Source organism: Puma concolor, chromosome A1 (genome assembly GCF_028749965.1).
Source record: "Puma concolor isolate L17-30 chromosome A1, mPumCon1.1.hap2, whole genome shotgun sequence".
Lineage (NCBI taxonomy): Eukaryota > Metazoa > Chordata > Mammalia > Carnivora > Felidae > Puma > Puma concolor.
The window spans coordinates 111,263,833-111,290,517 of NC_141667.1; the positions used below are offsets into that span (position 1 = coordinate 111,263,833).

Below are 26,685 nucleotides of genomic sequence, written 5' to 3' on the forward strand. Positions count from 1 at the left end.
AATACGCAGTGTGCGCGCGCGTGTGTGTGAGTGCACGCGTACGTGCAGGATTATAACTGACAACAGAGAGAAGAGAAAGCACAAGAGCGTTCCTGTCTGAAACGAGGATGATCAGCCACCTCCTCTATGAAAGCTGTTCTTTAATAACCCTCAGCTGCCTCGCTTGTGAGAATACCATCATGCATTTGAACTTTTCACTTCGGCTTGTTTTGCTCCCCTCTGTTCCGATGCCTGTTCCCTCGCACTGTCGTGTCAGAGATTTATCACGCTGTGACCTCAGTCACGTTCTCTCTGAAAAGGAGTCAAGCACAAACTTCCCAAGTCTCTAATATTCTAGGTGTTCAGCAGGGAGACTGGAACATGAAATTCCTCCCACTTGAAGTACACCCACATCAGTGTTTCTTGAAAATCTATTTATCTTAGTCACGACCTATGAACATGAATAGAACGTGGCTAATGTTTCCCTGGATCCCATGTGCCTGAACACTGGGAAAAGTTAGAATTTATACAGTCGCGATTCCCAGGGAGAAGTGCAATAACTTCACAGTTTTTTTTTTAAATAGAATTCTTTAAGAAGCAGAACATTTAAAATGTGCCCTTTCTTTTTCTTTTGCAGCATTAAAAAAGATCTCTGCCTCTCAATTTGGTTCGCCTGCTATCATGTTGCTGATTCTGTGATTGTCAGATTAAGAAAAATGGGAAAATCTAACAGCAGATAATGCCACAAATGAATGGTATGCATACAATAATAGATAAGTACACACCATGAATTAAAGAGGAAATGGATACATGTAGCAAAGGAAACAGTGATCCTTTGAAAATTGGAGATAAGAGCTTAATTACTTATATAGAAAACTACAGGAAGATGTGACCTGAATTTGAAGAGAAGTAAACGTCGTGGTCAAATCCTTGGGTACTAGGCCAACATTTTGCTTGAATTCTATCCATCTCTCCTGCAGTAGGGGGCCAGTTCGGAGTAATAAGTGTTTACTCTGCCTAATTGAGGAGGTTGGACGCTAATGAGTTTTCTGAACACTGCAGAAAAGAATGCTGCATGTGAAGGGGAAACCAAAAGGTACATGGAAATGAAAAAAAAATGCCCTGGGAACATGTGAAAGTTCATTGAGGTGGGCTGGGAGAAGTCCAAACAAAACGGGTTTTAGAAAGAGGTGATGTGGTTAAAAACCACTCACTCACCCTGGCTAGAACACAACTATAAACAGAATTTGACCCTGACCTCCCATAAATGATCCAGGCATTGTTGATAAGCAGACAAACTCAGAGGGTGTCACTTGATTCTGTTCATTATTTATGCTACATGGGACTTCCTTCTGTGCTCCTTGCAGTTTTCTCCCAACCACCCCAAAAGTTACATTCTACACATAATTTGAGAATAAAAAATAGGAAGCACCTCTAAATTGAAATGCCTAATCAGAAATGTGTAATTGAAGACAAACCTTTGATTAGTACCAATATAAATTTGGTTTAAGGTGAGCAGGGCTACTGCATCTCAAGATGAGAACATTTAGGAGCCTCAACATATGCTGAATCCCTGCTGCCCAGGACTCTATTAAGGGGCAAGACAAGAAAAAAAGAAAAAAAGAAAAAAAGGAATAGACTCTGCCCTTGGGAAGTTAGGACATGACAGCAAAATCGTACCAAAGAGGCACACAGGACTGCATAAGCAAAAGGTTCCAAGGGTGGCCTTGGCTAAATATACTCCCTCAGAGAGGGAGATACTTGTCCTGATATCTAAAACAGAGGTGGAGGGGATGGAAGAAGGTGTCCTTGGGCTAGGGAATCATGCAAGGAAAGACGAGGAGGCTGAAGTAGCCCTGAGATGACTTAGAATATTCTGGTTATCCGTTGCTGTGCAACAAACTATCCCAAAATTTAGTAGTCTAAAACAAACCTTCTATTTTGCTTATAATAGTTGTGTCTCAATAATTCATGAAGAGCTCTGCTGCCTGGCTTATATCTGATCTACATGGTGTCCGCTGGGGCTAGATGGTCCATCTTCAAGATGGCTTCTGCACTCTTAGGTTTGGCACTTTTAGTCCTTGGCCTGCCTCTCTCCCTACCATCTCCCTCACTTCAACTTGGGCTCCTCACAGCATGACAATCCTTAGGGTAATAGGATTTCTTACAACAGCAGCTCAGGGTTCCAAGAGAGTGTTCCCAGGGGCACAGCCAGAAGTTCCAAGGTTTCTTATGACCTAACCTTGGAACATCCAGACATCACTTCTACCACATTCTATTGATCAAGCAGGTCACAAAAGCAGTTCATATTGAAGGGAATGGGATTGGACTTCATCTTTCTATTCTTTTTTTAATGTTTATCTTTATTATTTTTGAAACAAAGAAAGACAGGGCATGAGTAGGGGAGAGGCAGAGAGAGAGGGAGACACAGAATTGGAAGCAGGCTCCAGGCTCTGAGCTGTCAGCACAGAGCCCGACGAGGGGCTCGAACTCGTCAACTGTAAGATCATGACCTGAGCCCAAGTCAGACACTCAACCGACTGAGCCACCCAGGAGCCCCTAGACTTTATCTTTCAATGGGAACAATTACAACAAATCTGTAGCCAACTTTACCACAGAAAGTAATAAATAAAGCAGAATGATTTAAGTAAATGGTCAATGCCAGAGAGCAGGAGCAATTGTCAGAGCAAGAGGCAGAGAATGAGTATAGAGGGCTTTGTAGGTAAGAGATTTGAACATTCAAATAATATCACCTTTTCGTCCTGGCATATCCTCTCTTGTGGAATGACATGCATCTAAACAAAAGAGGGCACCATGATTTTCTAGAGTTCCCAGGTATTGGGACTAGATGAGCGAAGGAAATTGAAATTCCCCACTTGAATCTCTCCAACAGGATACTTTCTGGTCAGGGCATATTTGGTTGTGAAGAACAGAAACTCATTCAAGCCACTTTAAGGACTATTCAGCACCTCAGGCAAGCATAAGAGCATCCCAGGACAAGAGATAGGGATGGTGGGCCACAAGAAATTTTCTAGGTCGGTCACTACAAACCTGAGAGCCCGGATTACCCTATCTGTCCCTGGTGGTGGTCTGAGGTCTCTCATCTCTGTGCCAGCTTTGATCTCTTGCTTGTCTTCACAGTCGAGCTTTCCCTGCTGACTCAACAGAGAACACAAAACCAAAAATGGCTGCTCCAGGCCTGCATGGCCTTTGATTCCAACCAACCAACATTATCTGATTACAGACTGTGAAATTGAATTTGGAGGGGTCTCTGGTTAGTTTAGACTAGTCTATGGATTGGCTCCCTTTGAGTTAAATAGCTACTCTTCCTTCAATCAAGTATGGCTGGAGAACAGTTCAGATGTTTAATAAGAAAGTAACATAAAAGCACAGTCACCTATGAAGTCTGCCCCTACGATCAGTAAGGGCACAGGTGGGGAGCCAGTCAAGAGAAAAAGTGTAAGAAGGCTAAGTAACAAGTAAGGAGAATCATGTGGAAAAGAGGCCAGCCCAGAACTGGGAACTGGGATAAGGACAGAAGAGCTTGGTCCCCAAGCCATTCATGCATATCCCAAACCCTTCCCTGACGGAGGCAGACCCATTGCCTATTGAATTTGCCCTGGCAGCCTTGATGTATGAAGCAGCAAAGTAATGGACAGTAATGGATAGTATCGAAGAAGGGCCTTTCTTCCCTGGCTCTCATAGAGGATGTTAATGCTTATAATAGTATTGGTAGTATCAGCCCTCTCCTCCCAGATTATTCTCCAGTACACATACCTACACCATAAGGGAAAGATTGATAGTATAAGCATTGGCTCTTTAATTTTGTCAATAGAAATTATTAATTAAAAAAGTGAGTAGGAAAACAAATCCCAGTTGCAGAAAAGTATTAATGGTACTTCATACTGTCATAGAAAAATGCAAATCAGGATATTCCTTTTCCCTAATTAGCAGACAAAATCCAGGATAAAGTTTAAGTTGATAAGAGCTCTTTCAACACTGGAGAAAGGTATTGACCTTCCTGTGGTAAAGGTAAGTATGAAGTACATTAAAATAACCATTGTCTCAGTAATCAAGTTTACCTCTACAATAACGTTGGACTATGACACTCCTTCAGAAATGCTGTCTGCTCAAAATTCTCCAAACAGAAGCCCTGAATGGAATTCTGCTAGGGTAGGAGAATTGTGGCTGGGTAGTCAAAATCAATTTGTCCCTGTGATTGACACGAGGGCCTGTATGGCAGCCAAGCTCTCTCAAACCATCTGTGCTCTGATTATGATCAATAGGTATTCACGATATGCCCGGGAAATGTGCTGTTTGATTACTTTTACATGGGAGAGAAGACAAAACACCTCAGCCTAGAGTCTTTTAATGTGGATGTAGAAGCTGGGTGATGAATTATTAGAATATAGAGTTTGCACTGATAAACTTTTGAACTTTCATTGAACTTGTAGATTAAGAATAGGCAGTTTTTCCAAGAGGAAAATTCACCAGACAACCAACAATTTTTCTTTCACATATTTAAGGGAGATGTTCGATCTGGTAAGGAAATAATAGTAATTTATGTCTTTGATAATTGAGAAGGATTATAGTTCTATACACAGAAAAAGCAACCACCACCCGGGCCCTGTGAGTCACAAAGCCATAAAAGAAGAAGCTTCCAGGTTAAAAGCAGATGAAACCTCCGGATTTGGAGCATGATGTTCTCCTAGAGGGAGCTGAGAAAGGGAAAAGAAATCCCCATCTACTTGTAAAATTAGGGCCCCCTCTCTGCCTTCCTTCCAAATAATGATAATGACGCTTTTCAAATTCAACTTGAGCTTCCACACTAACAGAAACACGTGTGCGCACGCGCGTGCACACACACACACACACACACACACACATACACTCACACACAGAACCATTTCTCTGTGTGCATAGCTCTCTTGCATATACCATAATGCACAAACATAACAGACCCACACTGACCCTCAGTGGGAGACAACCATCTACATATAAGCAATGAAGCTGCCTCCTTCAATCTGCTGGGACCCATCATTCTCCAAATATCATTTGTCCTGTAATCTGTAGGAACAGCCTGGAGTAGATGAAAGGTTAAGAAGGAAGATTGCTGACCAGCTGGAAACATGTGTTTGTTACATTCAACTCACTATAAGAAATTATTTTACCGATAAAATAGTGTTAGAGATCAGGTTCCTAAGAGATGGGAATTACTAATTTTGCTACCATGACACTGAACAGCTTGTATTAAAAATACACATCAGCTCGTGGCTCTTTGGCTTGGTTGGTACAATGCACCAAAGGCCTCAAGTAAACGCTGGCCACTCTTTAGTTCAGTTTCCCTTATTAATAATAGATCCTATCACCTTCCTTCCCTGATCTCTTCACTGTAATGTTTTTGCTTCCATGGAATTCAGTTTGAGGCAATCCTACCACTACTATTAGCATGTATCTTGCTAGATGCTCAAAAATGAGAAGGATGCAATCTTATCACAAGTTGCTAATAGCTGATGTTTATAAAGAACCATGGGTGTTATAATGCAAGGCTGGGAAACAGCCAACAAGAGTGAGATATACAGTCTTAAAGAGCAGTCTAAGGATGGAGCCAACAGCTCCATTTGGGGGGATTCAAAGTGCCTATTTCATTTGCAAGGAACAGAGATTTATGCAGGTTTTGTCAAGTCATGAGGGTTAGGTGTTATTTTAAAAACCCAAGACCTTGCATGGAAAAGTCATCAAGAACTTGGACAGGCCTGGGTACTCATTATTCTATCTCTTTGTCTGAGGGCATCTCTACCATGTCTGCTGGTCTGGTCTGTCCTCCTATCTCTACTGACTTGTCTTACTCAAAGTTTTTATTTCCCCATAACTATGGTTTGCACATGACTGCTCACGACCTTGACTCTATCTCCTGGTGTTTAGTTTTAGCAAGCACTGCTAACTGTCTTATTTGAATTTCTAAAAAGCAGAGAGGGAACTTAGTTGCCTCTACTCAGATTTCATGTGGCCACACTCTGGGTTTATTGGCCAGCCACTAGATGCACCAATCTATGCTCATTACCCAACCATAGGCCAATTCTCTATGGCCAAAAGCACCCAGTGAGGGGGTACAAATAAAGCTTCCCCTTCAGCAAGGACAGTTTAATTAGTAAAAGGCTTGGCAAGCATTCTAAAGGCTGATCTGCCTAGTCCATGGGATAACTAGGAAAGGTTCCATGGAAGAGGTTACATTTGAGATGATCATAAAAGGATCCTGTAAAAGGACAGGCAAAGGTGGAGTAAACATGGAGGTAATTCCATATGCAAAAACCCAAAATAGGAAAGTAGGGAGTATATTTGTGGGTATTTTGTTTTGGCTAGGTAGGGCAATGCTCCTCAAATGTTCTGTGCATGTGAATCACCTAAGAATCTTTTTAAAATGCATATTCCTACTAACTCTGAGGTAGGACCTGAGATGCTGCCTCTCTAAGTTCCCAGAGGATGCTGACGTGCTGGTACACACTTTGGATAGCAGGCCTAGAAGAAACAATATGTCAAAGCTTTGAATACCAGGCTAAGAAATTGGTACCCGCTCTACTTCAGCGAGTAATAAGCAGCTCTGGAGGACGTGAGACCGAAGAATGATATAACCAGAGTGGTGTTAAAAGACAATTGATTCGGCAATGCTTTGTGGGATAAATCAGAAGAGAACTGGAAGATCAGCTGTTTAACAATTGTAAAGACCAGGAAAGAGGTAATAAGGACTAAAATAGGACACCTGCTCTGGAAGGGGAAAGGAAAGGATACATAAGATAATATATATAGCCAGTTGAACATGCCCTTCTCAACATCCTTACCAAGTCTTGCCTTACTTAACAAGAGGAGTCACTTCCTCAGGCATCATCTGGTGACATCTTTCTATGTCCTTTCCAGGGTGTCTGCTTTTCATTTCAGATCACATCTAAAGATACACACTCTCTTTTACCTCTAACCCTTAATTTCATTCCCCTGCCTGACCACATTTTTTATCGTGTGCAACTTGCCGCATGATTTAACTATATTATAACCATGTGACTATGTTATTTAGCTATTATTTCATTGTGTACCAGTAACCAGATTCAGTAACTATATTTGTTCTGCTGAGGAGTTTTGTAGAAAGCATATCTGAAGGGCACTAGGCAATGAGGTAAAGTCTATTACTGCCTTATCACCATCAAGAAAATGATCTGTTTGTTTGCACTTCACTGGAGTGTATAGCCCGAGAAATTGAAAGAGAGTTTGGGGAGGGCCTGAGTGAAGTCCAGAGATGGAGATGGATGGATACTCTAAACAGTATGCTTTGGCTCAAGATCCCCAAAAACAGCTGTTACAGTATGCAATAGGGAACTAGCCAAATGATGTATTGACAGACAAGAAGAGATAAGGTGACAAACCTTATATTAGAATTCAGAACCTCTGTTATTATGCAGCTTACCCCGTCCCTACTATACATTTAAAATCAAGGGAAAGATAAACTTGATGTTAAATACAAATCCTGACTGAAATTTTCTTAAGGCTAAAAGCTTCATAATATCCTGAGATTATGGCTATAAAGAAGAAATCTGTGCTTACCTATTGGATTGTTCATGCCATTTTGAGGTCGAATTCTGAATGCTGAACTTTGGTTTTCTGGTTGAACACTTGAGGTCCTTGTGCATTAAATAATTTACACACCAAGCAGGACTTTAAATTCCTTCCTTTTCCTACTGTGCTGGGATTTTGTGCACACATGTAGACTTAGATCTTAAAAACCAAACAGTTGTTGCTGATCAGAAACCAAAACAAAACAATTTCTCCTGGAAAGAAAGAAAGAAAAAGAAAGAAAGAAAAAGAAGAAAGAAAGAAAGAAAGAAAGAAAGAAAGAAAGAAAGAGGGAAAGAGAAAGAGGGAATGGAAGGAAGGAAGGAAAGAAGGAAGGAAGGGAGGAAGGAAGGGAGGGAAGAGGAAGGGAGGGTGGGAGGGAGGGAAGGAAGGAAGGAAGGAAGGAAGGAAGGAAGGAAGGAAGGAAGGGAGGAGGGGAGGAAGGGAGGAAGGGAGAAAGGGACGAAGGGAGGAAGGGAGGAAGGGAGGAAGGGAGGAAGTTAGTTTAGTTAGTTACTTAGTTAGTTAGTTAGTTAGTTAGTTGTCCAGGAGATTAGAGCTATTTTGATTGCACAAGAACATAATCAGAGTCAGGAACACAATGGAGGAAATATTCCCAAAGGAAATCAAGATTAAGATGCACACTTTGGCCTCCTCCTACAAATGCCAACTTCCCAAGCCCACAGGTCATTTTGTTTGACAATGTCACATCGATTCACATTTCACAATGTGCTCTTAACTTTAGAATCTCAATGTGCCGGTTAGAATTAGCTGTATCTTTCAAGAAGAGCCTGATCTTGACCATGCCCATTTCTGGAAAGACTTCTTACTTGGTTGGAGGCATCGGCAAGATGCCTTGTCATTCTGGACTGTGCGGTGAGCTAGTAAGCTGCTATCTTATTTTCAAGCATACACATTCGCACAAATATACATACACACAAGCATTGTACATGTACATGTATACAAATAAGTATTACATGAACTGAATAGAGACATGTTATATACATAAAACTGAATATGTGGTATGTCATGTCCTCATAAAACATTGGGAAGGCATACTTTGAAGAGGACATGGAATTCTGGGGAAAAAAACCCATGTTCCATAACAACTGTAGTAATTATTTCACTATGCATATATATATCAAATCATCATGTTGTACACCTTAAATATACATAATTTTTACTTAAAAAGTAAACTATTAAAAAATAAATAAGGAAGTGAGACTTCCTATATTCAGTGGAGGTGATGGTTATGGGTCAAACTCTCTGACCCCATTATCAGAAGTAAAACGAGGTTCCGGCCACTAGCAAGCAGCAGGGATGGAAGAGGAAAAGGCTTCAGAAGACTGGTGTGAACCTGTGGGGGTCACTGGGAAGGGGAAGAAAAAAGACATGCTAGACCCACTTCCTTTCCTCAGTTCTACTCAATGCTGGGGCTTAGGGCTGTGGACACGTTTCTGAGCATCCTGGTGGCGGCTGTGGGTGAGGGGGAGTAGAGAAAGGAGTCAGCCTCCCATGCTAACAACTCACGCTGTCTCAAAGGCAATATTTCCAGAGGAAAATACCCCAGATGCCACAAATCCTGCTTCCTACTTCTCTCTGTGCCAGCTCCTTGCCCAGTCCCAATTGGCCAAAAAGAAGAACCTCCATCACTATAAGTAACATCCCTTCCCAGAGAGGTAATGGTCTTTAGCCACACAGTCATAAAAGCTGCAACAAAGAAATCCAGCCTCTTTGGCTGCAGACTGCCATAGGCTCTTCCCTCCCGGCCTCGTGAGCAGAGTTTCACATAGTGTTTGTGGCTGTCCAGCAGGTTCTACTTCCAGGCTTGCAGGATGGCTACTGGGTTCAAACCTTATCTGCCGCTTCCATGCCAAGGTCACATCCTGCCACCCTCTGCAATGTCACCCTCCAGGTGATTGTCACAGAGCCTACTCCTTGGTCCCAGCATCACTCAAAGGCACCCAAGGTACAGGATAGCTGAGGTTTCAGGGCCCAAGTGCAGATGCAAATTAGAGTATTTTTAATGTTATGAGAATGGTAGCAAATACTCCTTGAGGACAAGGGTTGCAATTAATCTGCAAATGTGTAATAAGAATCCCTGAAAAAAAAGTTACTGTAAAAGAACAATGATGATGAAAACACATGTATGTGAGTAGGTGGCTTCTTGGAGAGCTGGGGGTGTTTGGGGGCCACTCTTCCCCAAAAGATGTGAGGGAGTTGGTGAAAAAAAGATCTGGAGAGCACCGCACAATGTTCCCCACCAGGAGGAGGAGCCCAGGAAGAGGGGGAGGAAAGATACCCTCGGAGGAAAGGAGAGGGGACCAGCACAAAAATGGCTGCCCTGCAAACACTTGACTGCAGAGATAGCCGTTATTTCCAGAAGTCAGCACTGGACAGAATCTGGCTTCCTTACCCCTCCAGAGACCAAAGGAAGGTGATATGGAGATACCTGGCTGGGCCAGTGTGGAGAATGCTGTTCACTGGCTTCTTCAACCTCCATTCCGAGCTTCTCCAGGGCACCATCCCATACTGGAGACACCGGAAAACAAAAAACAAAGTTCCCTGTCCTTCTCTGCAGGTAGACGTCCAGGTAGGATTAGGTTCTGCCAATTAGATGCATTGGCACAAGACTTCTATTTAGAGCTCAGTTAGGTGGGGTGAGAGGCAAGGCATGGAGGCTTTTTTTTTTTAATGTTTATTTATTTTTGAAAGAGAGAGAGAGACAGTGCAAGCAGGGGAGAGGCAGAGAGAAAGGGAGGCACAGAATCCAAAGCAGGCTCCAGGCTCTGAGCTGTCAGCACAGAGCCTGACGTGGGCTTTAAACCCATGAACCCTGAGATCATGACCTGAGCCTAAGTCAGACACTTAACTGACTGAGCCACTGGGGCACCCTAAGGTACGGAGTCTTGACTTGGCTGGCCCAGGTCACGGCAGAGGCTGTGGGAAGGTGGGAGTACAGCCTTCCCGCCAGAATACACAGTAATTCTTGGAGCTGAAATTGTTTCTAGGGGCTCTGACTCCAGCCTGCTTCCCTAGCCCTTCAAAGCGTTTGTAGGCCACTGAATACCTGATTATTTATGCCCTCCTGTTTCAACTAACTAGAGTGATTTCCCTTGTCTGAATTGGCACAGGCAGTGGCAGATCTCACGTGCCTGACACCCAAAGCGGATCATGTTTTTTAATGCCCTCCTCCAGGTGACAAAATTGTTTTCAGCGATAATCCTGTAATAATCAGTAATTACTATTATTCTCATTATTTATTAAACATTGTTTTAAAACAATCCCTTAGACAGAATAAACTTCAATTTTGAAAATGCTATTCAAAATCAAATATGTCGTGTATGAAACAATTTGCATTTACGAAATCTTAAACCCCAAAACACCAAGTGGTCATGTGCAAGGACAGAACTGAATTAACTCAGGCTTTGTTTCTTGGCTTTGCAATCACTGTGCTATCATTGTTTACCTGTCATCTAAATATAGGAATACCTAGTACTGGGGGGGGCTGGAGACACAAGCTATGCCTCAAGCCAGCTCGAACCATCCTGGACTATTCTTCTTGGGAGTTCTTCTGATTAACTTTCAGGTGGGATATAATATTTATTAAAAGACAAGTAATAAAATATGCTAATTTGAAGCATATACACACACACACACACACACTTCTATGACTGTATATAATTAAAATTCAACAGTCGCTACAGCAATTGTTTAGAACGTGGACCAAGAAAAGATTTTGGGGAAGGAGTATTTTATCACTGACATTGTTTAGAATTGCCGGCATGGGGATAATAAAAAGCAGACTGACTTACAGTCGATTTTATTATTGGCTTTAAATTCTCAGCAGACACTGCAGTCCCACACCACACGCAGCAGCCAGGAGGTCTGCTCGCCCTGCCCGTGCCACTGCCCCTGTCCTGAGGTGAGCAGGTGCAGCGAGCCTGCAAGAGCCTGCTCCCAAGCTTGAGGGTTCAGAAGGGACGTGCGGCATAAGCGGAAGTGGTGAAGGGTGAGCCTGAGACACCAGGGCCTTCACCACCTCGGCCAGGGGACTCAGCCAGAGAACCTCACAACTCTCCAAATCCCCAAATATTGCTAACGCATAAAGTTCCCCTCACAGATTGCCATTGGTGAGGAGGGTTGGAGAGCCCCAAGCTCTGTTGAAACACTGATGCCAGATTCTCAGTAGTGAAGTGACTCACCCACCCGCATGTAACGGAAATGTGTGCTTCAGCGTGATTAAAAATCACTTCATGTCATGAGCCCTTAAGGGCACACACAAATAGTTGAATCTATAAATGTTAACTCTACCAATGCCAAAGTTCCACTTCTAGCTAAAAGCCTGACTTGATTTGCCAGGCAGACGATCTGTACACCAGTGTGTTCTGGGGGGTCAGGGAAAGCAAAGGCCTCCAGCAGAGGCACGGCCATCGGTCAAGGCCACGACCCAGGCACTGTCTTTAAAGAAAGCACCTTCTCTCTCTTCCCCTCCAAATTGTCACCACCCTCCGAGATATCGAAAGTGCTCTGAGGGCAGAGATGGAACTTCTGTCCGGTGACCCTCATGGTCCCCAGCAGTACAAGTCTGATGAAAGGCTGATTTCCTAGCTCCAGGGAGAGTCAAGCTTGTGTTTCTGCCCTTAGATGAGGGACTTTTAACACAAAGGTGAAGGCTCACGGAGGAGAAAAGATGACAGTACAAGCTAATATTAATGCATGCTCCCAAGACCCCATGGGAATTAAGGGGAGACTATCTCTCAGGACAGAGGACAGCAGTTACCACCCCAGAAGGCCCCTGTGCACTGGCAAGAAAAGATGCAGGCAGGCATCGCCTGTGCGCATGGATGCATGGAAGATTATGACCTTTCTCCTCTGGGCAGCAGCAGGCCAGACGTCCATCTGCAGGTGCTGGAGATACCGCCACAGCAAGAGAGGCTTCATGCCACTAGCACCCCTGCCCGTAGAACCAGAGGGTGTTGTTTTATCATTAGAGCTGGCAAGAGAGGCAGGGCCATCCAGCCACGTGGCTAGCGCCCAGGTGTTTGGGAGGAGGCCTGCCCTGGCTCATGCATTTCAAACGCTGCACTGGCATCTAAGCTCAGATTGCTGTATTATGTCAAGTAATGTCAGCCAGCCTTATATCTAAGAACTACAGGCCTTAATTACTCCAGGGAACAGTCTGGTGGCTAAACAAAGAAAGGCTTGTTACAAAGGCCCCTTTGTTGAAAGTGCCTTTGCCTAGATTGCTCCAGGCACGCCTTATAACCAGCCACCAGCCCAGCGCTAGGAAGCAGTACGAGTCAAGTAACCTTCGTGGGTTTCAGAAGACCTAGACTCAAGGCTCACATTTCCTGTCTTGTGTGATCTCGTAGAAGCCACAGATCCATTTCAAGCCCCGGTTTTCTTACCCATACACGGCGGTTATCAGGGTAAACTTGACCCATGTTATCCAGGCCCGAGTGCTAAGTGCCTCAGGGTTGGTGCAGGGGCCCAACACCCCGGCTCATATCCCAACACTACTGGGCAGTATTTATGCCCTCCACAGGCAGGCAAAATTGAATGGTCTTTTAATTATGTCCCTCCCTGACCATCTCCCCCCACACCTATAATAAACACATAGAATAAATAAGGGAATGTGTTTGTAGTGGATATTTTTTCTTCTTCCTATCCAGAATCCACCCCTCCTGGAGGATGGGGGGAGTGTCAGAAATCCACCTCCTACTAGGACAGCCGAGGAAGGATGTGGGATTCCCTCCTCTCACTCGTAAGAAACAGAGAGGCAGGCAGGTGATCTGCCAGGCCAGGCCCAAGCTCACATCCTAAACTCGGAATCTTGAGGAAGGGGGTGAGAAAGAGGTCTGCGGAAGATAAAGATTCTTCCTGATGTGGGTAGAGTCAAGAGACCATGGCACTGAAGCTGTGTCCAGGAGGAAGGGGACTGCAGCCTCCTAGCACACTGTTCTGGGAGGGGACTTGGGCTATACTCTTGGTGCCCCAACCCTTCATTCCTGCTGCTTTTCTGAGCTTGGTTCTCCAGCCTCCCATCTATCCTATAAGCTACTGGATGGAGAGCCTTCTGATACATTCCTTTTCTGCTTATGTTTACCATATTTGGGCTCTGTTGTTTGTAACCAAGAGTCCTGCCTGGTACTGTGAGATATGGCCAAGGAGGAAAACATCCAAAATACAGAAAAAAGTGTTTTTAATCGCCCACACAAATACATTTATCACATTATTTAAAACTGTGAAAATTGGAAAGAGAGCTCATCCCCGACTGTAGTGAGCTGGTCAAATAAATTGACTCATTCACTTGGAAAAGTAAGCAATTATCAGGATAAGGGCACAAAGATGATATAATAATAAGGAAAGTGCTCATGAGGATTGATTGACAAATGAAAACATGGTAAGAAATTTAATGTAAGAGATAGCTGACCCTCCTCCCCATAGAATGTAAGGTCCCCGGGGTTAGGATGTTTTATCTACCTTGCTGGGGGTCCTATCTCAAGGCACTGGCAACAGTAGGCACTCAACTTACACTTAAGGATTGAATGAATGAATGAATGAACAATAAACTATCTACAAAGGGAAGGCATGGGAAAAAACACCATCAAATGCTTTAGTGACTGTTGTAGGTTAGTCAGATTTTTAAAAGCTGTTACTTTTTCTGTATCCAGCACTTTCCTTCGTGTGGTTTTGTTATCCTGAGAAGCAAAGATATATTTTTCTTGGTTTAAATGGCTGGTAGGTGACCCAACTTCCCCTAATATTTATGTCCCCTCTTGAAAAGCCTAAGTTGCCACCAAGCAGGGTGATAAGGGCAAAGGAACATTTGCTCCCCTTGCCAAAAGGAAATGCTTAGCTGAAGCAGTCCATTGGGAGCTGGCCCTGTAGCCAAGTAAACATCACCTTCCTGCAGCAGAGAGCACCCTGGACCCTCCGAGCGCTGCCCAGGCCAAGTCAAAGTCCTCCCACCCCACCCCCCACCCCCGCTCCGTTCCCCCTGGGCTGCCATCTCTCTCCCGTTCTCTCCTCACCACCAGGCTTTGTCACTAGTCTCTGCACACCACAGGATCTAAACAATAGCAGATTCCGCAGCCAGAGGGAGTTCAAAGGGGTCGACAGCCCAGTCAGATTTGGCATTCAGCTGAGGCTGCCACCAGCTTAGCTGGTGGGATCCCTTCCCACCTCGGAATGACTAAGCAGGGATGTGGAGGAGTCAGCACTCTGCACAAGTCAGGAGGTGGACTTCAGGCAGCCCTGAACTCTGGCAGCAAGAAGGAAGAGGGGATATGGATCAGCCAGGTGAATGTGAGGACACGGAATCTGCTACAGACACCTGGGCAGGGCTGGCTGGAGGCACCTGCTAAGATCACCGTCTTAAGGCCACTGCTGGCTTGTATTCATTATGACAGTCATATTTTCTCTCCCTCTTTCCTTCCCTCCCTCCCCCCTCCCCGTGCAATCTGCTTCATGATAAAATGAATAAAGCCATGCAAAGAAAAATGCTGGACAAAGAAAAAAGACACACATGAAAGCACACACCCTACACAGGCTCAACTTCGCCTTCTACATGCCTTCTCCAGAAATTCTTTTCTGCAGCTGCCACTTCCCCATCTTTTTTTAAAAACTTTTTTTAAGTTTATTTATTTTGAGAGAGAGAGAGAGAGAGAGCAGGGGAGGAGCAGAGAGAGAGGGATTGAGAGAGAGAGAGTGACAGAGAGAGAGAATCCCAAGCAGGCTCCATGCTGTCAGCACAGAGTCCAATACAGAGCTCAAACTTACCAACCATGAGATCATGACCTGAGCCGAAACTGAGTCAGACGCTTAACAAAATGAGCCACCCGGGCACCCCTGTCACTTCCTAATCTTATATAAAGACATGTTGCATCCAGGTTTGATCTGACCCAAGACCACAAGCCCCAGGCTCTGGGGTACACCCTGAAGGCATCTCCCCCATTACGAACACGTGCTGTCATTTCACAAGTGTGGTACTAGCTAGGTGGCAGCCCTACTCAGGGCTCTGGGTCCCACTCTGCAGGCTCTCTCCCCTAAGTGCCGAAGGCACCAGGAACTGCTGGACAGTGTCCTCTCCTTGGAGCTCTGGCTCTCAGTTGTGTGGTACCCCCTCTAAGCTGCTGAGGTAGTAAGCCATCAGGCAGCTTCTCTCCACCCGAGGTCTATGTGACAGCTCTACAGTTGCTCTAGAAGCTTCTTCAAGCTTCTAGGTGCTAACAACCCAGCCCCTTGCCTCTGTTTCCCCAGTCCTTTTGGTGGTAGGTGCTTCCTGCAGTTATCTCTGAGATACCTCAGGGTTCCTTTTTTTGCCACTTCAGCCTGCTAATACCAATATAACTAAGTGCCTTTATTAAATTCTCTCTGTCAAAACAACTATGGTCATCAACTCCTTCCCTCAATAATGTTCATATGATCAAAAGACTTTCTGGACTGGTATTAACAGTTTTGGTTTCCTTGGTTAGTTTTATTGAATGCAATTTAAATTAAAATTCATTGTTTTTTTCCAATTATGCTTTAATTTTATAATTACTTTAACACACTATGGTGGTTTTTGTTTTCTTGAGTGGAATCCTATACTGGTATTGGAGAAAAGCTATTAGGAAAAAATATGTCAGAATGAACCTGCTAGTAAAGACGCTTTTCTGGGTAGTTTGTTGGAGAGCCCATCTCTTCCTCACTTGAGGTGAAGAAATTTTTCATCCATCATGTTCAAATGACAATCCTCAAGAAACTGTGTTCAAAAATTAATTGGAAGTTAGCACCCACTAAGCGGTCCAACTTATTGACCATTTCTTATTTCTGATGGGGCTTTAGGTGAAGATACACTGTAGAGAAATATGTGTCCTTTAAAAAGCTGGGGATTCCAGAACTCTTCAAGAAGAGGTACTTTGCAAGGGAATGAAAACCCAACTTGAAAAAAGAATCCTGCAGAACGATATACAAAACATTTTAGCAACCTAACTGTTCATAAAGACCAAAGGGAGGCCACCATACTGTAAGTCGGGGGGTGGCTGGGGGGGGGGAACTATTAAAATCACAGGTGGTTGCAATAACCACACATCCATTCGGTGCTGAATTTTCAATCCCTATCTCCTTACTTTGGGAGCAATTAGTCTCGGGTGAAAAACTGCACTTGCAGCTAATTGCACCTGCAATTACCTACTTCCGGGTGCAATTAGCCACTTGAACCTAATTCTGAGTGTGCAAGTGTTTAATTTCACATGTGAGGAGGTGATTCCAGCTACAGTTAGTTGTGCCCTCAGTCTTTGCACCTGCAACTAATTGTGACTAATAAAACAAGTCTTCATGCAAGTCAGGTTGAAGGCACATATGGTGGACCCTGCTTGGGGAACCAAGGATTGGATTGGTTAGGCTGACAGAGATACAAGTGTACTGAAGGGAAATGAGGGACAAATTATGAGAACTCGTCACTCTGTGGATCTATGACCACATTATCCATGTCCCTTTGCTACATATTCCTCCTGAACCTTGGAATATGAAGTCCGCGGAGGAGTGGTCTGGCTTACCAAAGATAACACAGCAATTCTTTGAATGACATTCAGAAACACCCATAAGACATAGGTCAGGTCAGAAATGCACTTCAGCCAATTCTCCATTAAGTCATATAACTAATCCAGGGATTAACAGGGATGGCTCCTGCCTTCCTTTTCATGTCAGTGCCACAAGTATTTATTGAATACCTACTATCTGCTTGGCACGTCATAGTGCCTGTGAGCTTATTGGGAAAATCCACGTATTCTTACAAATGTCTGTTTATCAAGCCCTCTTGGAATCCACATTCAAGTGGGAAAGACAGATGTTAAACAACTATGTACATAATCAATGACTTCATTAATGGCTGTGGGAGTGCCTGATTGGAGGCTTCCCTGAGCTGAGTTCAAGTTAGGCTTGTCCAGAGAATTGATGCTTGAGCTGAGATTTGAAAGGTGACTAGGAGTTACCTGGTGGAGGGGTTAGGGAGGGAGGCTCCCAGCTGGAGGGATGAAACTGCAAAAGCTCTGAGGCAGGAAGGAACATGTCAACACCGAGATGTGGAAAGAAGGCCAGAGTGGGTAGAGCAGAGCAAGAAGATGGATGGATGAGGTTTATGTGATTAGAGAGAGTAGGTTCTTCAAAGTAGCCCAAAATGCACCCCAGCAGAGAATGGATGATGGTCTCTGCTAGAAAGGACTGCCCTGTGTGGCCTCTCTATATTAGCCTGTAGGGACTCTTGATGTCAGATTTATTTTTTTGCCCCTCTTCCTCTAATCTGACCAATACCAACCTGAATCCTGAAAGAGCCCCCAAGGGAATGAGGTAGAGGGAAGGAAAATAGAGAATCAACCCCTCTTTCTCAACTGCACAACCCTGAACTTAGGGTAACTCCGAGTTGAAGGTGAGACTGAAGGTTTACATTAGACTGGACTGGACTTCTAATACTTGAAAATAAACCTCATTTTCAAAATCGAGGCTAGTCTAATAGTTGAAAGGGATCCAGAAAACAATGCAATCTGCATGAAATGTCTCTAAAAGAGGGGGAAATAGGGACCCACCTGAGCATGGGAAGCTTAAACGGAAGAGACATACAGCCTCTTTGTGATTATACTCCATTGAAGTCTGAGAAGGCAAGGAAGGTTCCACAAAGATAAGAAGGACTGTAGGATTTGGCACACCTCGGTGGCTCAGTCAGTTGGGCATCTGACTCTTGATTTCGACTCAGGTCATGATCTCATAGTTCTTAAGTTTGAGCCCCACGTCAGGCTCTGCACTGACAGCATGGAACCTGTTTGGGATTCACTGTCTTTCTGTCTCTCTCTCTCTCTCTTTGCCTCTCTCTCTCAAAAATAAATAAACCTTAAGAAGGATGGTAGGATTTGATAGAGAGGAGCATTCAGGCATTGCCAGAGAATGAGAGGGAGAACACAGGAGACAAAATCTGTTTTCTGCTGAGTGGGAAGCCTCAAGAAGTCAGGCCTGGCTAGAGTGGATGGTCTGAGGTATGAACGGCAGGGGTGGATTAACATGGGGTGAAATCAGACAGAAGGAAGCCAGAAAGGCCAGGCAATAGGAGTTAGGAGTCTCTAACATCAAAAGCGACTTCTCCTCCAGACTCTTAACAGGCAGTGAAATGACTGAGTTTGAGCCTAAAGTTGGGGGTTCATCTAGGTGAGTTCCCTACCAGAGCTGATTAGGATATTTCTCCCCTCCTCTGTGTATTGTCTGGTGGGATGGAGAGAAACCATCATTGTAAGGACATTGTGAGGACAAACTCAGCCCTTTGCCAGCACTCCTGGCCATGAAGGAACATGTGCTGTGCAGGACTTTAGGGATATAGGGAATGCATTCCCTCTTTTCCTCCTTCCTTTCTTGTGGGCAAGACTGTTTATCAATTCAGCTACTCCTCCTTCAGCTGACAGCAAGATCATGTCTTCCAGCCTCCCTTATACTTAGAGTCATGAACCTGGATTCCAGTCAAGTGGCCAGTGTATCCCTGGCCCCTAAAACATTTAATCCAGACTTCTACTTACTCTCCCCTCCCAAGTCATGAGGCTGCAAAGAAAGGACTTCAAGATGGTGGAGACACATGATACCAAGAATCTGCTTCCCTGCAGAGAGAGGCACCATCAGACACAAATCAGGCCATGACATAGGCAGGGAAATCCTGTTTGGTTAAGGCAGTGAGACGTGGAGTTATTCATGACTGCAGCATACCCTAGTCTACCTTAACATGGCTATCCACCCCAATCTTGGGGCTCCCTCTCACTTCCCTCCACTCTACACATGTCCCACAACACCCCTGGTCTCATTATTTCCATGCAGCAGAATATTCACAGCTCCAGAGGTGGGGGAAAAAGACCCATGAAGAAAAAACTTAGGCCTTTCTCTTCCCTGAGCACACTATTGCAGTGCCACACAATGGCCTTAGCGGGCCCCTCTTCCTGGAATGCTGCTCCTTCAGATGTTCACTCCAGTGGCTTCTCAGCTGAAGTGACCCTTTCTCAGAGAGGTGCGGGGCCACCTGCCAACAACCTACCATCACAATACTCTGCTGCTTTCAGGGCACTTACCAATCTATGAAATGTTTTTCTTTGTTTATTGTCTTTCTCCTAGGACATCATCTCCATGAGCATGAGGTCTAGGTTTTGTTGCCATTTCTTTAGTGACAGGACATGCCCACACCTACTCAATAAATACATGTGGAATGAATGAATGAATGAATGAATGAAGAAATGAATGACAGGGTATAAAGATTCATACCTCCAGGTTATCTAGTCTTGCCTCCTTTACAAATCAGAAAACTGAGCCCTCTTTCCTAAAAGGAGGAACCAGAAGAGCATCCGACACACCTCTACCAGGCTAGCTGTTTCTGGAGTGCTGAACTTGGACACGATTTATTCAAATGAAAACTCTGGGGGAATTGTTTCAGAGGGATCCATAAAACAAATGTCATTTTCATCTGGAGAATTCACCCAACCTTCTAACCAATTTCAAATATAGTTCTTTAATGCAGATTTGACAAATTGGAAATCTCTTACACAGAGCCATTTATCATCGAATGTGTGCCTACCCCGCACCACAGTTTAAGTTATAGCTCGTAATGGGATAAAACATTTCTATAAAATCATCGAAATACCTTAAACCAAAGCTGCCTATGAGAAATTGATGAGCTTCAAGCATTGACTCAGCCCCTGAAACCATCAACCTTGCCATTGGCACCAGGGGCACTTCTAATAAAAGCAGCTAAGGAGGTATAATGAATACCTAATGAACCATTTTGTATGTCTATGTGGTTTCTCGAATTGGAAATAAATCAATGAGCCTTACAAAATGCATATTTCAGTGGTGTATTCATAAACAACAATCTTGTTTTTCTATCATGACTCAAGTGTCATTCTTTTTATAACACAACTGAAGATTTAATCATTTACTTTATATATACATAACCCAGAGTGCACGGGGGGGGGGGAAGGGGGCAACCTCATGCTGTTTTGGTTCTTAAATGTCCTGGTGTGTGGAAGCTCTGAGGATCCTGAAGGTAAAACAGAAGCACCCACGATCTAGTAGTGAACAGAGGATGTGTAAATGATAACTAGTAAACGACACGGAAACTTCCATGAATCAATACCAGGAGATAACCTACGCTGAGCACTGGCGGCAAAGCGAAGGAAAACAGATGTCAGTGAATCCTGTGCTGCAGGCACTGGCCATCCTGGCCGGCTCAGCCAGGGGCAGCAGGGCTCACTGGACCGGAACAAGCTTCTCCAGCAGTCCAGCCCGGATGTGTGGTACACTCCCCTGTCGGCTCCCCACCACAACCTTACCAGAGGGTTCAGCTTGGTTGTCCCACCAACTTCCTCAGCTGGAAACGGGTGACCCGCTTCCCCTCCCCTTGGCATGGGCTCAAACCCTATGACCCAAAGCTGCCTTTCTATCTCAGCAACTTCCCTTCCAGAGGCCAAATATAACCATTCCTTTCCCAGCTCACGAAAATTCCAGTCAGACGGCTGTGCACAGTGACAGCCGGCCAAAGAGCGTCTCACCAGCCCAGCCCACAGCCAAAAATAACGGCCACTCGGTTAGTATAGGCTGGGTATTTTTTTCCTGTGGCTGGGACTTTGTTTGGAGTTATTTTTTGTTTTGGTTTTGGATTTTGTTTTATTTTGTGTTTGTCTTTTGGAAGTAAACAGACCAACCAAAGACAACATTCCACAGTAGTCTCATGCGTTTAGTGTCTGTCACAATAGGTTATGACAAAAAGTATTCATCTCTTAAACTTCTCCAGTCACCTACACAAAAAGGAGAGTCCAGCAAGTGCATCTCCTCCCGACTCTGTTCAGAAGTGCCTGCCGCACGGCCACAGTCATGGTGAGACTCAACCACCAGGCTGTGTCTTCTCCTCAGTCTAGCTGGAGTGACTGGAAGAGTCTCATCTATGGGGTTGTTTCCATGTTTAGACCCATGATGCACCTGAGCTGCAGACAGGCAATGGGCCCTAGAGCTGTCAGTTCAGGGCTCTCCACAAGTACTAAAATGCCTTAAATTATTAATCTACTTCTTTAAAAGTACAGTGTTTAACAACAACCAAGTCCACTTCTGATCTGCTTCCTGACACACAAGGCTCTTGTCAACCAGGTTTTTTTGTTTTGTTTTGTTTTGTTTTTGCAGGCCAACAGAGACATCTTGTTAAACCTTACCTAGGGGGTAACACTAAATTAAAGCATGCTAAAGAGATCCAGGCTGGGAAAGGTTATTGTCCCCTCCGTGTCCTATTTCCAAGTGCAATGAATAATAAGCAATTGGGCAAAACTGTAACCTTCAATTGTTGGAACACCTTTGTACTCTTGTTCTTCAAAGGCAGAATGTTTTCCGGCATTACGTTTCCATGTGAGAAAAAAAAAAACACACTCTCAGTTTCTATATGTGGGTGCATATCACACAGATAATCTTGTTGCTTGTCATGTTGTATGCTGTCTTAAGATCAATTAATAACTTAGACATTTAATGTATGTATCAGCTCTCCTGTGTGTACATGTGTGTATGCGTACATGTACACGTCCCATGTGCTTGTGTCAAAAATGTCTTCTATATTAATGGAAAGCAAGCAATCTCTTGGGTGTTTCTCCACCATGAAATTAACTTTACATCTTATCATCAAATGAGTGGGAAGTGATAACTGGTCCCTGTTCTTTACAGAAAACCAAGTGCTAGTATACACCAGAAAAGGAATGATACTAAACATTTCACATTGCATATTTTCTGAAATTGCTCCCCTCTTTTTTTCTAAGGAAAACCTTTATTACTCTAGGGCTGCATAGACTGTAGAGGAAATATGGCTCCTGAGTTTCAACTTTTTCTATTTAGGTTGCCTTTCCCTTGCTTCCTCCCTGGAATATTCATCATGCTTGTCATCGAGAACTGCTCCTGAGCACCTCGCAGTGCCAAGAGTGGTACCAGGTGTGTGTGCTTGGCAGTCCTCACCTCCACTGCTGTCCACAGGCTCCAACTTGGATTTAAGCACGGTCATCATTCACACCCTCGTGGCGGCAACATCTTGGGGTGCTACCAGCATGATGACAAGCAGCAAGAATGAGCACCGGGGCAGCAGCTGTTGTGGGAAAGTTGTGTGTCTGCACCCGGCTCGTGCTTGCCTTGCTGCTCCTGACACCTCTCTCCACCCACCTTCCTTGCTGCAAAGGCTTTTGTGCCTCATCGATGCCATGAGAGAATCACCAGAATGATAGAATCTTAGGGAAAGGGATCTCAAAAACATCTAGTTCGGCCCTCTCATTTTAAAAATGAAGAAATGGAGCCCTGATGGGTTAAGTTCCTTGGCCAAGCTCACGCAGGTGGTTACTGGCAGAGCAATGCCTCGAGTCCAGCAACTGAGCCCATTTTCCAATGCTCTTTCTACCACACCAGTGGCCTTCCGCCATTTGTTAGCACAATCCACAGCATGAAATAAATTCTATATCATGACCCGCAGTATCTACAAATATATGCAACCAACACAAAAGTCTCACAAAACAATACTGACCTTTACTGTACGTGATACATTTTGGTGTTTTCTATCGTGGTATATTCATTTTAAAATATTCTGGAGAGTGCTCGGCAGCATGTATACTAAAACCGGAACAATACAGACAAGATTAACATGGTCCCTCCACAAGGATAACATGCAAATTTTTCCCATATCTTTTGTACATTTACCAAATGTTCCTTTTCTTTCCAGGGATAATATTTATAGGTATACAGTCAAACGATTCACATTTTTTTCTAATTAGATACATTTACTGAATATCTAGGAAGGTAGGGCTTGAACTAAATACAGAAAGGGGTCTCTTTCAGCTCTAACCTGCCAGGTGCCTGGTTGTGGAATGATCTTATTGTCTGATTGGCCCTTAATTCTGAAAGGCAGAATGATCTAGTGTAGAGAACACCGGGCCTAGCCCTGGCTCCACCGTCTTCCTAGTGTGCGACTTTAGGTGACTTTTCTCTGTGTTCCATTCTCATCTGTGAGATGGAGTTGCGACTAATTGACAGAGTTCTGAGAAGTAAACAAAATAATGCAAATGAATGCAATAAAAAGCTCTATACACAAGACTTGTTGGAACAGCAATGGTCTTAAATTCTCACATTTCTGAGAAATATGGTGTCTCAAGATGTTTCTGGATTCTCATCAAAACACCTGCATAATGTATTATGAATACATTTGGTATCATAAAAGAAAAACTCTACCCTGGAACTGACCCATTTTTAAATGCATTTGCAGGTGTTTGGAGAGGGGCTGACCCTAAATCTTGAAGATATTTGGCCTCAGAAAAGTAGAATTCATTGAGACCAAAGATGATTCCTCGCTCTTGAAAGGGAAAGGTGATGAGTCACAAGCTGAAAAATGTATTCAAGAAAGGTTGCTGCTAGTGAGGATGAAGAGGGAGAACTGAATGAGCATATGGCAAATGTTCAGATACAACAGCCATGCTGCAGTCTGGCGGGACAACTGAGGTACAGTGAATGAAAAGGAAGCATTCCCGATGCAACTGGGGACTGCTACAGCTGGTTTTGAAGAAGGCATCTTGCTAAGGAGGTGGCTGGGCTTGGCTTCCATGTGTTTCACCTTTGGACTCACTAAATCCAATGAATGAAGATTTCAAAAACCAATGCAGAAATTATTCTTGAAAACATTCACACTGTCTGCAATAACCTTGCCAAGAACACCAGAAGGGCCCTTGACAGCTGAGAACATTAGGCAAAACCATTCCGAAGTTGGTTGTGATGCTTCGCTCCGAGATTTTGCGGCTAGGGCCGGAAAGGCACTGTCGGCACTATTAAGGTACTAAGGGCTGCTTCCCTGCTGTGTGAAACCGAGCACAAGTGATCTCGAAGACCCCGAAGAGGAGGAGGAGCCTGGCATGGGCACGGTGGGTGAAGGTGGCATGGAGGTAGCATGTTCTGATGCCTCAGATCGCGCATGATCACCACTAATGAACTGTTACCAGAAGTTCAAAGCATGATTCTCACCAATAAGGTCAGAGAAACTGAAAACTAAAGAACAGGTTATGGGTTTCAGTTGACAAGGTACAGGATGGTTTATGGCTGTCACTGTGCATGTCCATAGATAACATATTTTGTGGTTTTGAACGAAAAAGACATTTGTATATTCCTTTTTTTAAAATGCCACCTATGATTTCAAAGTTCATTCTGCAACCCACCAAACAGGCCCCTGCCCCACCCCCCTGGTGGAGAAGGCCAAGCCTTGACCAGTGCGGGCAGGGTTCCTTCCAGCCTGCTCCCCTCCCCTCCTCCAACACCTACTTCCACTGCACGCCTGATTCTAATCCTCTGGAACTCTGTTCCATGATAAGCAACCTCCTCAGTATTAGCCTAGGGGTAGGGAACTTTCTTTTCCTGCTTCCTTTGGAGCCTGGGCACTGCTCCTTCCTCTCCACTCTTCCCAGACTCCCAGATCTGTCCTCCTTTCTCCTCAAAGAGACCTTTACTCATTTTCCTTCAAGTCAATCCCTCCTTCCCTCCCTGTGCCACTTGGTTGCCCACCACTACCCCCCACAGACCTTCTAAAGGCACCTTAGTGGCTTACCATCTTTTTTTCTATCCTGCAATCTGCCATCAAGTCAGGCACGTTAATGTCCAAGTGGACAGTACATCCACTGCACCGGCCCCCACTCCCCTTCCTTCCCTCCCTGCCCTGTTTTACAAGGTGGTTTTTGAATCACCCGCCTTGTTCCACCCGAGGCAGTTTCAGTCCTCCTCCGGCTCTCTGATCTCATCTTCCTCCCCTGAGACCTCGTTCCCTTAAATCCACTAACTCTGACTTTGCATCAGCTGGAGCTCTGCCATCCCCCATTCTCTCCACATTCCCCATCTTCTCGGCTCCCTCCAGGTTTTGCTTCCTTCTCCTTCCAGCCCAGACTCCAGGACCCAGAGCTTGAGCCACTCTTTTGGCAGTACTCTAACCCATGACCTGTCAGTTCATTTCATGATACACATCCAACGTGAAACAAGAAACATAACTGACCACCTATCTCTGACATTCCTTCCTTCCTCACTCCCTTTCCTCCTTCCTTCCTTCCTTCCTTCCTTCCTTCCTTCCTTCCTTCCTTCCTTCATAAATTGCATAAAGTTTACTCCTGTACTGACCTTCCTTCATTTTAGAACATTCCACAAAAATAGAAAGGCATATATGACAAGATTTTGAATGACCAATATAGTAAGAGCTTTGGTATTCTCGGCTCATTCCGGGTGGGTTGTCTCACACAGTCCCTGGAGGTTTGCACACCCCAGTCTGAGAGCCACAGTCCTAAGCCCTGTCACTTTTTTCCCTCAGTCACATTCACCCTGCAAACCAAACCTGAATCCATCTAGCCATGAGGCTCCCTTTCTATACCAGGTGGCTGCATGAAGCTGGGGAACCGGCTGAGCCCCAGGTGACCTCTCCAGACTTAGCCTTTCCCCTCAGGGCAACATCGCTGATAGCCTCTGGGAGCACAGTCAAGCCAACTGGAAAGAAAACTTCCTTCATCTTTGTATCACCAGTGCCCAGCACAGCGCCTGGCACTTGCCTGTGACCCAGTAGTGTTTGTTGTGCTGAACTGTGTACACATGTGTCACACCCACCACCCCGCCTGCATCGTGGTAAAGGCATGAGGAGCACGTGGAGAAAACCCAGTGGGTCAGGAGGTCCCCGCTGAGCGTGTGCTCAGTTCTGAAGCGGTGTGAGGAACACTTGCTCTCACAGCACCTGTCGCACACCGACCCGCCCAACAGACTGGCCTTCAGAAGCCAGACACTGCGCAGCTGACCCCAGCCTGACTTAGGCCATGTGCGCCTGAGACAGCTTAATCAAAGCCCATGCCTCACCTTCCCTATTCTGGGAGGGGGTGGGGGTGCTGTGGAGGGAGGCATTAGGGCCCCTCCAGACAGTCTTCTCTTTCCCCAGATGCTTGGAGCAGCCTGGGCTCAGGGTCCTACTGCACCCCCATCTCCTTCAGACTTCCCCTCACAGAAGGATTCCTCGGCTGTCAGAAGGAAGAGGTGGACAGGGGAGTGACGAATTTTGATTGCGGTGGA

General features: G+C 44.7%; 2 long non-coding RNA genes and 1 pseudogene across 2 annotated transcripts in view; 2 read left to right on the top strand and 1 right to left on the bottom strand.

Annotated features, from left to right (window-relative positions):
- LOC147584364 (uncharacterized) overlaps positions 1-26,685 on the bottom strand; it is a 158,620-nt gene that overhangs the window by 105,066 nt on the left and 26,869 nt on the right. The gene's annotated exons all lie outside the window — the stretch shown is intronic.
- Positions 2-790, top strand: LOC147584366 (uncharacterized). The gene is made up of 2 exons (XR_015248955.1): positions 2-165; positions 617-790. It is a non-coding gene; the product is annotated as an uncharacterized LOC147584366 (long non-coding RNA).
- Positions 23,202-23,296, top strand: LOC112861832 (U6 spliceosomal RNA; annotated as a pseudogene).